The sequence below is a fragment of the Tasmannia lanceolata genome, unplaced genomic scaffold, assembly GCF_043159265.1.
Source record: "Tasmannia lanceolata isolate RefF3 unplaced genomic scaffold, GAP_Taslan_0.1 ptg000007l, whole genome shotgun sequence".
NCBI classification, from domain to species: Eukaryota; Viridiplantae; Streptophyta; class Magnoliopsida; order Canellales; family Winteraceae; genus Tasmannia; species Tasmannia lanceolata.
In genome coordinates, this window is record NW_027518684.1 from 13,148,643 (window position 1) to 13,163,500 (window position 14,858).

Below are 14,858 nucleotides of genomic sequence, written 5' to 3' on the forward strand. Positions count from 1 at the left end.
GGTGATAAAAGTAGCACCAGTGCATTTGTCCAGCACCAACCATTGTAAAAATCCTGGAAAAATCGCATAATATCCCCCTTGACAAAATCCCAGCACGATTGAAAGAACTCGGGACCCGGAGCTTTATCCCTACTCATAGAGAAAATACCTTTTTGAACTTCCTCCTCTTCAAAAGGGGTTCTCCAGCAGCATCCTCTCCCCCATAGATATACTCTTGAATTCAACACCCTCCAAGATGGGTCTAACAACACCCTCAGACGAATACAAGGACCCATAAAAATCCAGAATGGCACTGGTAATGCCCTCCTAATCCTCAATCATTCTTCCGTCAACATTAAGGACATAAATTCTATTGCTTCTTCTACGAGCACTCGCCATGGCGTGAAAATAAGCGGAATTCTTGTCCCCCTCTTTTAACCATTGCACCCTCGATTTTTGCTTCCAGGAAATCTCCTCCCGCAATAGAATTCCCATATGCTCCTCTTTTGCACGACCCATTTCCTCCCTATCAGCCTCAGAAGCGATACCATTCTCATCACTCACCTCAACCTCCCGGATGAAATTTTCCAACCATCTCCTCCTAAGCAATTTAGCCTCTTTACAACCAGCAGCCCAGGCCTTCAATTTTGCTTTAACATACCGTAACTTCATGCAAATAATCACGTCAGCTTGCCCATCCACCTTGATAGAGGCCCACCACTCACCCATCTTCTTTTCCATGTTATGTTCCAAAAGCCAAGCAGTTTCAAATCTAAACGGAATAGGACCCCACGACTCCAACCTAGGATCCAGCAGCAGAGGGCAATGATCCGACACCGAGTGGGGCATAATTTCTTGATAAACCTCAGGAACCAGGTTAATCCACCCAGGGCAAAGAAGGAAACGATCAATGCGACTATGGCTCTCACCTCTAGACCATGTATAACTGCCACTAGAAAGAGGGAGGTCGATCAGATTGAATTTTGCAATAAAATCCGCAGAGGCTACCATATTAGGAGTAGATCTCCGACACCCTGCTCACTCAAACCAGTTTGATTTCATTAAAGTCACCACCAATACACCAAGGAAAAGCCCATTTATCCCTGACACTACCTAATTCTTCCCACAGGAGTTTTTTCTCTCCCCTAATAATTGGACCATAAACCCCCGAAAACAACCACAGAGAAGAATCTTTAACCCTACGGAAAATCACAGATAATGAGAATTTGCCCCTCGATTCATCCATTCTCGGCCATTTAGACTCATCCCACATAATCAGAATCCCCCCAAAAGCACCATTGGACTCAATAAAAGCAAAGTTCCATTCCGATCTACCTCCCAGACTTCTCACCACAACTCTATCAATAGACTCCAATTTAGTCTCTTGAATGCAGACAAGATGCAGTTTAATGTTGAAAACAATGTCTTTAACTTGCACCTTCTTCTCCAGCGAGCCCAACCCGTTAATGTTCCAAGATAGGATCTTCATTAATTCACCGATTTAATACCCCTCCTCCCCTTACGACCAGAGGCCTTCCTCGAGAGACCCCTACCTTTGCACACCCTGACAGAGATCTTCCATAATTAATACCAGATTTTAACCTCTTAAGTTCCCTCTCCTTCCTGGTGAGACAACCCAGAGAAACTACCCCCAAAGAAATGCCTCTATCCCAATCTCTTACCTCTGCTACCCTAATCATGCTTCTAAAATCTCCTTCCAGCCGTGGATAGATTAAACCCAACTTTCTGCTCAACACCACAGTATGGGTAACCAGAAAATCAATAGCGTCCACCTCATGATTTGCTCCAAAGCCCGACAGAATAATCACCTCCTCCAAGGATACCACGGGCTGCGGTTCAAGGCTCAACTCCTTAGCATCCACCACAACATTCTTGGAAGTATGAACAGAAGGATTGTACAACACCATACTCATACTTTCTTCCGAGCAACCCTTAGATAAATTGCCATTCCAGCGCACAATCTGTGCCTCCTCAAAAGATCCATGGACGCATGGGATAGAATCACCTTCATTTTGATAGGATACCATTCTCCCACCACTATCCTCATCATTGGAGTATGTAAGGGGCAAAAACCCAGAGCACTCCTCCGTAACACCCAGAATATTATCCATAAGAGACGTAGAAACATCGTCCTCAAACTCCAGACGCCGAAAAAAAGAAGCAGAGATCTCCAAAGAATCGAGCCTTCCCGGATCAAGGGACCCACTTGCAAAGACCTCCCTTGAGAAAGGTCTGGTACCAGAGAATTTAAAAGCACCAACTGTCTGGGCCCGCTTGGAGCACACCGAAGAAATAAAAGGAAAATGGGTAGGGGATAAAGGAGAATCAAGACTGGGCCCAAGCCTAACCTCAGAGAACAATGGGAATGGGCCATTCGGGAATGGGCCATCCGGGCTTGGGTGAGTTACGTAGTCCACTGGGCCCACTGGCCCATACCCATTCGATGCTACCGATGGGACGCATCGTTGGCTTCTCGGGGAGAGGGCTTCGATAATATCAACGAAACTATGAATTTCCCTAGACGATCCTAGGCGTTGATCACGACAGATGTCATTTGAACTGCAGATACTCCTCCATCTAAAGACAGGTGGTGAGATATTTTGAATTTCAAAACCATCACTAACGTGCAACCCTCTAGGTTCACGACAATCCATAATGCTATCGTGCACCGAGTCTTCTTCTTCCTTCTCACCTGAAGACAGATTACCAGTAGAATCCTCAACCCCAGATTCAGTCTCCGAACGCGAAGACGACTCATAATTATCGGAGCTGCTGCCTAGATCCTCCATCTCCCTTACATTGGACGGGAGTGATCCTCTCTCCGCCCTGATCCACATGATAGAGCCATCGATAGAAGCCGGAATAACCATAGATTTCCCAGTATCCCCATAAGACGCAATCTGGACCATCGCCGAGGAGTACTCGGAACCCTCTTCATAGGACGAATCCAAAACAAGGACTTTCCCTATTTTCTCCCCTAAAGCTCTGAAATTATCAACGGAGCAAAAGCTTCAGGCGGAACACCCGTAAACTTCCACCAGTCCGCCGCCCCTTTCCTCGAAAATTTAGAGGACCAGGGCATAATTTCTACAAAAGGAGAGTTGACAGCCATCTGCCATACCTTTTGGATTCTCGAAAGATCGACGCCCATCGGCTGAAACACCATTACCTCTTCGGAATCAATCATATGAACTGAAACAGAGCTCTTCAAACCTCCTTTGCTAAGAAGCCATGCTTCAAGGGCAGGGACATTACCGGACTAACCAGCGCGGATCCTCCCCCAAAGACTGAGATCAGCATTACAAATAGATTTCAGCGACACAGACTCCATCTTGAAGGAAACTCCCGAAGAGAACTGGTTTGCACAATCAGTACTAGCCTGCGAGTTCTCGATTGCAGCCTCCATCGGTCTAGGGAAACCCCTAGCGATAGCCTTGCTTCCACGAGAAACAATTGGGAAGTTGAAAATTGAAATCCAACCCAGACCAAATCGTATCACAGTTGCCACACACCAGCCTTCTCTGGAAATTTCTCAATTTACACCTAATACATCTCCAATCCCCCCACCCCCTAACGGTTCTCCGAGTCATAACCTTTTCGATTCTAAGATCTCTTACTCCTAACCTTATTCCAAGCAAAAGAATCACCCCCACGCTGAGAAACTCCCAGATTACCCTGGAACACAAAATTTCTTCCCGGAACCCCACCATCTCTAATCGAAACCCTGTTAGCCCCTGTAGCAACCCCCGTAGGGGCCATTTCGATATTATACGCCCTCCTCGTTGAAGGTCAAGGATCCAAAGCCCCCAGCAGCAACTAAGACCTCAAGAAGAAAAAATGTGCAGGGGGAAACACATGCAAGATTTCACCACAACCTCCGACTCTAGCACCGCTTCCTCCACGGAAGAGGGGGTGGACTCAGAAGAAGAGCTTAGAGAGCCAGAAGTGTACTGGGCAGAGGCGACTACCTTATCAGAGGAGACAAACGAGGGATACGGAGAAGAGGAAGAAGAAAGCGATGGAGAAGAGGCTGAAAATGGAGAAGGAAGCAACTCAGATGAAGAGGAACTCTCAGAGGAAATCAAGGAAAAGAGATGGGAAGACGAAGAGGAAGAAGAAGAAGATGAAGGAGATGAAGAACTAGAAACAGAAGAGGACACCAACGAAGAAGACCCAGATTCGCTCCTGAAGAGCTATCGCCGGAAAAGAGACTCATCAACAGGGACAACAAGCTCAGAGGACAAACCAGTCCCCTGGAGAAGGACACTCCCCCTAGCTCACCGGAGCAGAAGCATCCACGTCGGAGAAGAATCGCTATCATGCAAGGTACTGCACCTTGAATATCTACATTACCTCCTCTTTTACCAAAATATCTAGGTTACCTCCTCTAGGTTTCCTTTATGTTATTGAGATTATTTAAAGTAAAATCCTTTATTTCCTTTTATTATTTGGAAGTTGATTCATTAAATTTTGTTTTCCTTCAATCTATGTGGATGCAAATAATCTCATGTAGACCGAAAACAACTTGGGTAGAAACAGTGAGGAAAGACTTGATGGCTAGGAACATAACAAAGAACATGACCACTCTGGATAGGAGAGAATGGAAGAAAATGATCCCATGTAGACGAACCCAACTAGTGTCAGGATTAGACTTAGTCAATTTGAGCCAGGTTTATTCTTTCACCTTCTTCATGAAAATTTTCTAAAGAATTCATCAGTCGACCCGAACTAGTTTGGAACAAAGGCTTAGTTGAGTTGAGTATGTGGATGCAAATCTCAAAAGCATGCTTTAAAAGAATGAGAGATGCTTGCTTTTGCTTCTAATGTGCCAAATTTAGAAGTCTTTTGAATAATTTGCATCCACAATTGTGTGGCTTGAAGATTGATTTTTCCTATGGGGATTTCATTTTTCACTTGTAGGTTGGAACAACCATCTTGTATCCAAAAGACGGTATAGGATGATAATCCCGGCACCATCTGATTGGAATAATGTCGATTCCAATCATTTGCTAAGTTCCAACACATGTTTACTACATGGATTGATTCACAGCAATGGCTTCGGCCATCTACTTTATGTCAACGGTCTATCGCCGCAACTACGTGGAAAAGAGATCATGAATATGTGGGAAAGGATATGCACTTTATTAAAGACAATGTAAGCGAATTTAAAATTACATTATCTTTACAATTATGCAACTGAAATATATGATAAAAAATTTATATCTCCTGTGCACTTACATTTTTTTCTTGCTACAGTTCTAATCAAATTTATTCTACTGTATATAGTTTATATGGCTCTATGATGCGTTTAGAATACCAAGAAATAGTCTGCTGGCATTTTGTGCACTATAAGGGACCTGACACCATCGATCTTTATGGTGTGCTATAGGTTGAGCAATGGTCTGTTTGTGTGGCCAAGCAGCACTACAAATAATATCAATCTCAAACCCATGCTTTTGCCTTTAGGTTTATGGGTTATATTGGGAGACTTGGTGGTTGGAAACGGTTTTCTTTTTCTTTTTTTAATGATTGCAGTTGGTTTTTTTAAGAAAAAATCATTATCTTGAACTTTTCCATTAACCATGTGTAAATACAATCATTATCCCACGTGCATCGCATGAGATTTCTTTTCTAGAAAAAAAATTGAATATAATGGTGTTTTTTTTTCCAGGGAAATCACAGTTTATGATCATTCGATGAGGAGGGGTATGGCGCTTCGAGTGCTCAACATATAGCGGAAAGACAATCATGGTTCGGCAAATGGGGATATAAAGTCCTTAGCAATATTGGGACCAATATATATGACATTTCAATCAATAAACTTCAAGCTGCAAATGTCGAGAAATGCTTAGAAAGATTGACTGATGTATATTTACAGGACAAAATGAGACAGATTCTTGATGATTACGTTAGAATATTAGGAAAGAAAGTGTGTACTTTTCATGATCTGATAAACTATATGATGGGGGTTTTGGACATTCTTGGACCTATTAATGAGTTGGAGGAGCCAGCGCTGAATGCAATCGTATTAACTACAAGGCCTCACGACAATGTACCATCATTATTGACTGATGGCGCAAAGATAATTGCAACTGCATTGAAAAATTATCACAATCAATGGGTGTCCCAAGATACTGTCCTTGCTTTGGTAAGTCAAAAATTTATGAATGCACGCTGGATTCTCTGTACTATACTAAACAAGAGCAATAGTAGAGTTGTGGGAGACTACATACTTAGTCAATCACGAATGCAATACAAGATAAAATCTCGTGAAGCCATTTATGAAGATTTGTTATTATTGTACGGAGTTTTAGAGAAAACATGTCAAAATGATACCAATGTGATTCTTGAATATCGACATTTCATTAAAAAATGGGAACCGGTCAACAATAATCGCACGTTACTATTTCAAGTGACTCCAGGAGGGGCGGAGGCGGAGGCGTTCAAACGAGGACCATTACCCCCAGAACTACTCAAGGTTCCAGCATTTCACTCAGAGGATGAAGTGAAATCAAAAGCTCAAGATTCTCTAAGAAATACCTACATATGCATGGAACATTTTGTAGTGACAGGAGCGAACATGGATGAAGATAACCATTGTGTAGTGCAAATAGAGGGGATTGGGATGGGTACACATTGCAATAGGAAATATGAAGATGGCTTTGATTGTGTATGTAACGACACTGAAGAAAGTCGGGACGGACAGATGTGGATTTGTAGTAAGTGCATGCGCAGGAGCCATCTGGCTTGTCACGAACCAGTGTGGCCAACCCAAGAGTGTGCAAGATGCACAGGTATTCTCTTCTAAAAATTGAATGACACTGTGTTAAACCACATCAAGTGGTATCAGAGAAGAGAAAGCAACTCTCTGGAAGGTAAGAAGTTCGGACTTTTTAAGGATTCTTATAAATTCTGACTCAGGTGGAGTTTTGTGACTTATCCATCTTTGATTACTTTACTATTTTGACAGTTGGTTTCCATGTTTAAGGATTCTTGTAACCTTATCTCTTTTCGTACATGAACAAAGGACATGATTTTTCTCATGAAGCACAAGTTGTTGGTTACCATTGGTACAGATACATGGCATAGGGCATTGGTAAATCAACAATCTCTTGAATCTGTCCGAAAAAATGCCAAGGCCCTGTTCATTTTGGATTTTGAGAATCGATTTCGAGTCCAAAACCGATTATTGGACTTTTAATTTTGAGACCAATAATCAGTTTTCGATTCAAAATCATTTCTCAAAATCCAAAACGAACAGAGCCTAAGCATTAGCATCAGATATCGGTGACCTTGCAATGCAATATTCATATCAACTGATCTGCTATCGCATCAACTGATACTTGGAGGCCCTGTTGGCTACAGGCATTGCTCTAAAAAAAACATATAACAAAGAGTGGATAAGCATGCTTTGTTGCTTTGACATAGTAGGAAAAACCAGCTGCAGATAAGCGAACGAACAAACCCAACTTTAGACAATTTCAATTCTACAATAAAGAAGCCTGCATGAGCGTGCTTTATGTTTTTTCCCTGTCAGATTTTATTTCATTTCGTTCTTGTTTTTCGCAGCACATCAAAGCCTTTTTCCAGAAAAAATAATTTCCTAAATAAACAAGACCATTGGCCCTGTTTGGATTGCAAGAAAAACATTTCTGATAGAAAATATTTTTCAGGAATTTTTGTCCACTATTAAGAGAGAAATGATATGATTATTGTTAATTTAGAAGGATATTATCTTAAATCAAAGGTCCCAAGTAAAAACTGAATAGGTATGGTTCTGGTTATATTTTTCTTGTGTAAAAAAAGTAGGAAATTTTAGAAATATTTGGATAAAAGTAAAAATAAGAGAGAGAAATAATGTAGGCCTATTCGAGTGGCCAAATCTCCTAAAACAGTCCTTGCTTTTCCACTCATACGTTAAAAAGAAAGAGATTACATGCTTATAAAATTAGCATTTCTACTATTTAGGAAACAATCCAAACTTCCCAATTCCTAAGGGATACTTAGGAAACAAGATAAAAATAAGAGGAAACTAATATTAAGGGGAATATCCTAGCTATAGCATGAAATAAGGAAATCTACTACTAAGGAAACCAAGAAGATCTTCCAGCTAATCTTGGGTACATAACATTCCCTTCCTCTTAAGAGTCCTTGTCCTCAAGGACTAAGATCCTTCTACTTGTATTATTTCTTCTACCTCGCTTTCAAATCCAAATCCTTCTAATATCGCCAACTGTCCTCGACATTGATGGAGTGGGCTATACTTCTCACCGCAATTATAGCATAACCCTTTCTTGCACCGCTTGATTAATTCGGTAGGAGTTAATTTTTTTGCTGGTAATGGTCCTTCCTTCATGAGGGCGACAGCCGTAGGAGTAGACATCGATGAATTTGGTAGTTGGGGGGGGTCGAGTTTTGACCACTAGCTAGAGATAATTCCTCATGTAACAAGGCTAGTTGGGAAGCATGCTGGAGAGTAATCGGTTGAAACATTTTAACCCCGGCTCGGATATCGTCACGAAGGCCCGAAATAAACCATTCGATTAAGAATGATTCGGGTAATCGTACAGTTCAGTTGACCAATCGCTCAAACTGCGACTGATATTTCCGAATAGATTCTGTTTGTTGTAATTTTGATAGTGCTCCTCCTGGATCGTCGCTTCCGGGCGGCCCTAACCGAGCACATAAAGCATGCTTGAATTTTGACCATGCCATTACACCCATGGTCTTCTCCATCCAACAAAACCATGGTATTGCATCCCTAGTAAGGTGGATCGATGCCAAATCTACCATACACTCATCGGGTATTTTATCGAACCTTTGAAATTGTTCAGCACTAAAAACCCACCCGGCTGGATCGGATCCGTCAAATTTAGGAAATTCTAGACGGAGGGTACGGAGATGTGTCTGCACATCTTCAAGATTTCCTTGATTTACTTGTAGTGCTACGGGGGCATCATCCACTTTGTCTTGAACCTTTGATGCGACTAAACTTTGGCATGTTGCATCCAAGGCCGTCAATTTCTTTAGAATATCTTCAAGAATACGTCCGTGCGCTATGTTGTAGCCTTCCTTTAAGAGATCAAATCTCTGCCTCCATCCGCTGGTTTCGGGTAGCATGACTTTCATTAGCCATAGCTCTGATACTAGATGATACCCCTTGGATAAAAGTAAAAATAAGAGAGAAAGAAACAATGTAGGCCTATTCGAGATGGCCAAATCTCCTAAAACAGTCATTACTTTTCCATTCATCCGTTAAAAAGAAAGAGATTATATACTTATAGAATTAGCATTTCTACTATTTAGGAAACAATCCAAACTTCCCAAATCCTAAGGGATACTTAGGAAACAAGATAAAAATAAAAGGAAACTAATATTCAGGGGAATATCCTAGCTATAACAAGAAATAAGAAAATTTACTACTAAGAAAACCAAGAAGATCTTCCAGCTAATCTTGGGTACATAACATATTTTTCCTTTCCCAACTTTTCCAGAAAATTCCTGCAATCCAAACAGAGCCGTAAGATATGATTCTTTCTCATGCTTTCTCTTGCTTCAATAGCAGTTAGCTTCAGTAGTAATTTGGTGTTTGTTTTACAATGATGTGAATTTGAGGATCTATGCAATTAGTGCCTAGTCTGGATTGATTTGGATAAGCCGGAGAATCTATTGCTTAAATAGAACTGGCAAATGCAGTGCTAGGAACTTCTGCTTCCTCTTCAAATTATGGGATTTTGCATACCTCGAGTTTGGTGTCATCCTTGGAACAAAACCATAGAAAGGCATCTGCACAAGCATTCCATAGATGAAGCTCTAGAGCACCAAAAATATAGAAGCTGAATGTTCCTCTCTGCCTCAACAGTGGCACATGCATTTGGTTCTCTACCGTCTGAGAAAATCCTTTCCCAACATCTACAGCACCAAAAGTTCTTTGTATAATAAGAGTTTCATCTTTTTATACTCCTGTTCATTTAAATGTTAATAAGCATCCTTAAAATTAATTATAGCCACAATGTCAAATCCTGTTTTTAAATATGAAAATCCAAATATCACATGCTTCTTTTTCTTATGTATATGGATTGCACAATCAAATTGCACTCTTGTGTTATCCACTGGAGACCATCATTTTCTGTTTTGATTTCTGTATTTCATTTGATTGCATCTGTTATTCATTTATTGATGAAACTATTTCATATTGTTGCAGATTTTGCTGAGGGGACTTGAAAGTGATGAATTGAACAAGTTCCAAAGGGCTGTGGCAGATGCCGTATTTATGGCATATCAATTGATGCTTGAAAAATCATTCCTTTGGGATCACAGTTGATGCTTGAAAAACCATTCCTTTTGGATCACAGGCAGATATTTTCAACTTTGTTAGATTTTCATAAAAGGTCTGTCCACTCTGACCCTGATGGAGCATCTTCTTCCAACCAGCAGTCCAATGAAATTATTCTTGAACATCGAAGCATCTTGGTTTCGTTGACCCGCCGATGTGTCTTACAAAAAACTGTTTGTAATGATGCAAAAGAACCTTCTCTAATAAATTACTATGGAAATTCTGACATAACCCTAGGACGATTTTTATGCAAGGAGTTGCTCAATGAGGTATTTATATGTTCAAATAATTTCAGTATTCAATTTCATGTAGAATTGTCACTTTATGTTGCATTTTGCATTACTTGAATGGAAATAACTCATACAAACATACGTGTTAATGACAGGGCCACCAATGTCTAGAATGTAATGAACCGTTAAGAAATCATGTCTATTATTATGTTCACCAGCATGGTAAGCTTATAATACAAATCAATCGGCTTGAGTCTCCTCTACCTGATAAAATAGAAAACAAGATTTGGATGTAGAGATAGTGTTTCAAATGTGAGGAGGAGGACATGATATTAATCCCTGGACATAGAGTGATCTCCAAAGAAGCCCTTCGCTTGTTGTTTGGGAAGTTCCTTGACTTTGGCTTTTCAAATCATTATGCTTATCTTTGCAAGAATTTGCACAAACAATGCATCAATTTCTATGGGTATAGCTTTACAATTAGTCCTATCTCCAATTGTTTTATTGTACTGATTTGCTTAGATTATTATGCATGCCCCCTAATACCTATGGATAATGAACAGATTGGGCTCTATGGTTGCCATGTTTGAATACTCTTCAACTGAGATATACAATACATGCATGCCACCTCCAGTTTTGAAGTTTGGCAATCCAAATGTACAAGTGCCTTTGTCCATGAAGAATGATCAATATCATGGGCTCTAGCTTCATTGGAACATCAAGATAATTTGATTGAAAACTTTGCTGAAATTAGTCTATCTGTTGGAAAGAGCAAATATTCAGTAGCATGCAACTATCTAAGACAATTTTATGAACTTCGAAACAAATGTTGTCCAAGCGAACGTGCATATATTCATTCTCTCATAAGTTGTAACGAGTGAGATCCTTAAGGTGGGAAGAGCAAAGTTTTTTTCGCAAAGACATTAGATGAAAGGTTTATTGCGAAGGAGGTCCAAAAAATTGAATTCAAATCCTTTTTAAAGTTTGTTGAATCGTATATTCAGTACACTTCTAAATCTTTGGCTACAGAGAGCCCAACATGCCTTGCGAAAATTCTAGACATATATCAGGTATATTGTCTTTTAAAGTTTTATCTACTTCTTTGACTATCTAATTCAAATACTTTTTGAACGTGTGGTCATCCTTGTTTGAATTGATTTTTTATTGCAGGTTACAATCCCACAAACTGGTAAGAAAGAATTGAAAAAGAATTTGGTGGTCATGGAGAATATTTTCTTCAGGCGTAATATTTCACGGTTATATGACCTTAAAGAGCGCTCTTCACTCACAACATGTTTTAAATACTAGTGACCCCAAGACTGTTTATTTGGACCAGAACTTTGTCAATGACATGCATATCTCAACTTTTTGTGTCAATCATATATCTAGGAATCTATTGAATACCGCTATTTTGAAGGACACGAAATTCTTGAGCGTGAGTTGCAGTGAATGTTTCTTTTTTAAAGGCACGAGCTGATGAAGCCTGGTAAGCTTGGTTTACATGCACATAGAGTGTAATTAAAGATGTTTTCCAACTGATTTCTCCTATTTCACTCTTGGGTGTATTTGATCATTTGTTGTTTGTCAGTCCCTTATAGTGCTCAACAAATAATGTGGAATTCTGTTGTGGTTAACTCTTTTTTTCATTAGTAGGTGTTTTCTTCCAACCATGAAATTTTATCTGTACATTTCACTTCATCAGTATGATGCTGTTGTTGTTTACTTCTTCCATTTCTTATCACATTGTAACTTTAGATAGTTGAACTGGGTGCCATACCTATGCCTGACACCATTGATAGTATAAAGAACCTTTAAGAATTAAAAATTTTCTGAAGCACTAAGTATGGGACCTTGCTTTTTCTATTGAGTGTAGTACACATTTTAGGAGATTTTTCCAGGATGTTTCTTGTCATTTAAGCCATCTATTCCTGAGAACCTGTTGCTAGATGGCGAGCACACCATTGTTCATTGGAACTTCAATTCAGCACAGTTTCGAATTACAGTCAGCACTGGACTGTCATGTGACTATGTGCCTGGAGTTCTTGTGTAAATTTTTAAGGTTCTGGCCATACTTTGACTCTTGATGGTCCTTATCTTGATTTCTGTTCTTAGTATTGAAGGAATCAAACACAGAATTCAGGCAGAAGTGACTCTTTTGGTAAAGCATTTTTTGACAAATCTCACAAAGTTTATCTATTCTATTTATTTGTGCCAATTTTTTTAGGCATGGGTGAGTAAGTACATAGTAAACCACGTAATCGATGGTTTTTTTTAGAAGTCTCACAAATTTTATAGGGGACCATGTGAAATTTTGTTGTAGGAATGGTGGTGGATAAGATGTTGATGTTTCTTCGATTTATTTTATTTTATTTTATTTATTTATTGTGGGTGCATGATTGCTGTCTTTGAAAATAAAATAAACTCTGTACTTCGATGGGTTTTTGAAAAATGTCACAAATCTTATAGGGGTCTACATTAAATTTTGTTGTATGAGTTGTGTTGGCTAAGATGGTGATGTTTCTTCAATTCTTTAATGGTGTCATGTGATGAGATGACTATTGTTGTCCAATGTTTCTTCTTGTAATTTTAATTTGGTTCTTTGTTTGATGTTTTGTTACTCACGTTTGCTTAAATTTTAGGCACTCCTTGAGGGGAAGGAAAACATGCATAAATGTTTGGGTAGGGCATCCATTGATGATGAAGACATATAGAGGTTGGCCGAGCTGCAAGATACTAGCTAATCAAGGAGCTTCTCTCCATTTTTGTTCTGACATCTTCTTCTTGAAGCAAGAATGATGTAGGACTACCCTCATATTTTAGATGGAACTGGGTGGCTGATGGACGTGTTTTTAGTTAGTCTTTTACATGGATTTTGTAGTTAGTCTTTTATATGGATATGAGTGTTAATGGATTATGGAGCACCAAGCAAGCATTGCCAGGTGATAACAACTTCTCTAAAATGTAACCAAAAGGCGCAGTTGTTTTTTCCCCCATTTATGGCTGTTGGAATGCTCATGGCTTTAAATCTAGCCTTGATGTAGAAATTTGCATGATAGGGGTAGCAAGATTACTAGCAGAATGCTCAAAATGGACTGCTTAATTTCCATGAAGGAGCCATGCGTATGCTTATTTTTTAAAACTCCATATCACTAATTTTGATGGTTGTCCCATTATGACTGATAAGTACCTTTCTTCTTAAAATTGTACGGTTTTTATTCACTTGAAGATGGCCCTGCTCTTGTCGTTTGGGGAAACATGAGACTCTCTCTGCAGATCAGTGACAGATTGGAGTGCAGTATAGATTGGTTAATCTCAACTCAACTCAACAAAGCCTTTGTCCCAAACTAGTTGGGGCCAGCTAAATGAATCCTTTAAAAAAAAATTCATGAAGTAGTTAAAAGGAATCTACCCGGCTCTAATCTTGGTTCTAGTTGGGTTCTTCTACATGGATCATTTTCTTTCATTTTATCTTATCCAAGGTCATGTTCTTTGTTATGTTCCTACTTCCTAGCTATCAAGTTTTTCCTCACTATTTCTACCCAAGTTGTTTTCGGTCTGCCCCTACCTCTTTTTATCCTATTAATTGGGCACGAGTCGCCTCTTCTCATAGGAGCATCCAAAGGCCTACGTTGGATATGTCCAAACCATCTTAAGCGGTGCACTATAGATCGGTTAATGGAAGACGATAATGCTACTTTTTGAAATATCTTGAGATACTTGTCTTGAGAAGTGGTTCAAGAACATTCCTTTTTGTTTTTCTACTTCCTTCAAAATTCTTAATATGATCCATCTTTTTTTGTATGTTTGCTAGCAATTGGGATATACTACTCTTTTTACATGTTTGGTTTGTATATTGCATTCCATTTGTTATGGTGCTAATATACAAATAGGAGATACCCCTGTCTAATATTTCCACCAGGCACGTCTTGGTGTTATCACATTCTAACATTCTCTAAGATCACTTTCTAACATTCTCTAAGCTACATCTAATGGCATATGAAAACATTTTGGTGAACCTCATCTAAAGAATTTTAAATTTGCTTTTTCTTGATAGTTGTTCTTCCTTCCCTTATGATTTTACCTTCTCCAATTTTTCCCTCTACAAATAGAAGGTTTAGTATGATCTAACAACCTGACTTTTAGTACACACCATATCTAAGAAAGAGCCTTTCAAATGAATGCTTTGGATCACCCCCAAAAATGTGGGCCTACATGAGTTTTTGAGCTCGAGCTCAGATAAGAGCTAAGAAACACTTTCCTTCTGATTATTACAGGAGTGATGACTTTGGCCC

General features: G+C 39.5%; 1 long non-coding RNA gene across 2 annotated transcripts in view; it reads left to right on the forward strand.

Moving 5' to 3' along the window:
- The window catches only part of LOC143881970 (uncharacterized), a 29,887-nt gene extending 16,328 nt beyond the window's left edge, over positions 1–13,559 (forward strand). The window contains exons 4-10 of one of the 2 annotated variants that reach the window (XR_013252048.1): positions 4,921–5,155; positions 5,672–6,875; positions 10,205–10,605; positions 10,722–11,032; positions 11,130–11,636; positions 11,737–12,052; positions 13,206–13,559. This is a non-coding gene — a long non-coding RNA (uncharacterized LOC143881970). The remainder of the gene's footprint in view (positions 1–4,920; positions 5,156–5,671; positions 6,876–10,204; positions 10,606–10,721; positions 11,033–11,129; positions 11,637–11,736; positions 12,053–13,205) is intronic. The other variant, XR_013252047.1, reaches the window with a different exon arrangement.
- The last annotated feature ends 1,299 nt before the right edge of the window (positions 13,560–14,858 follow it).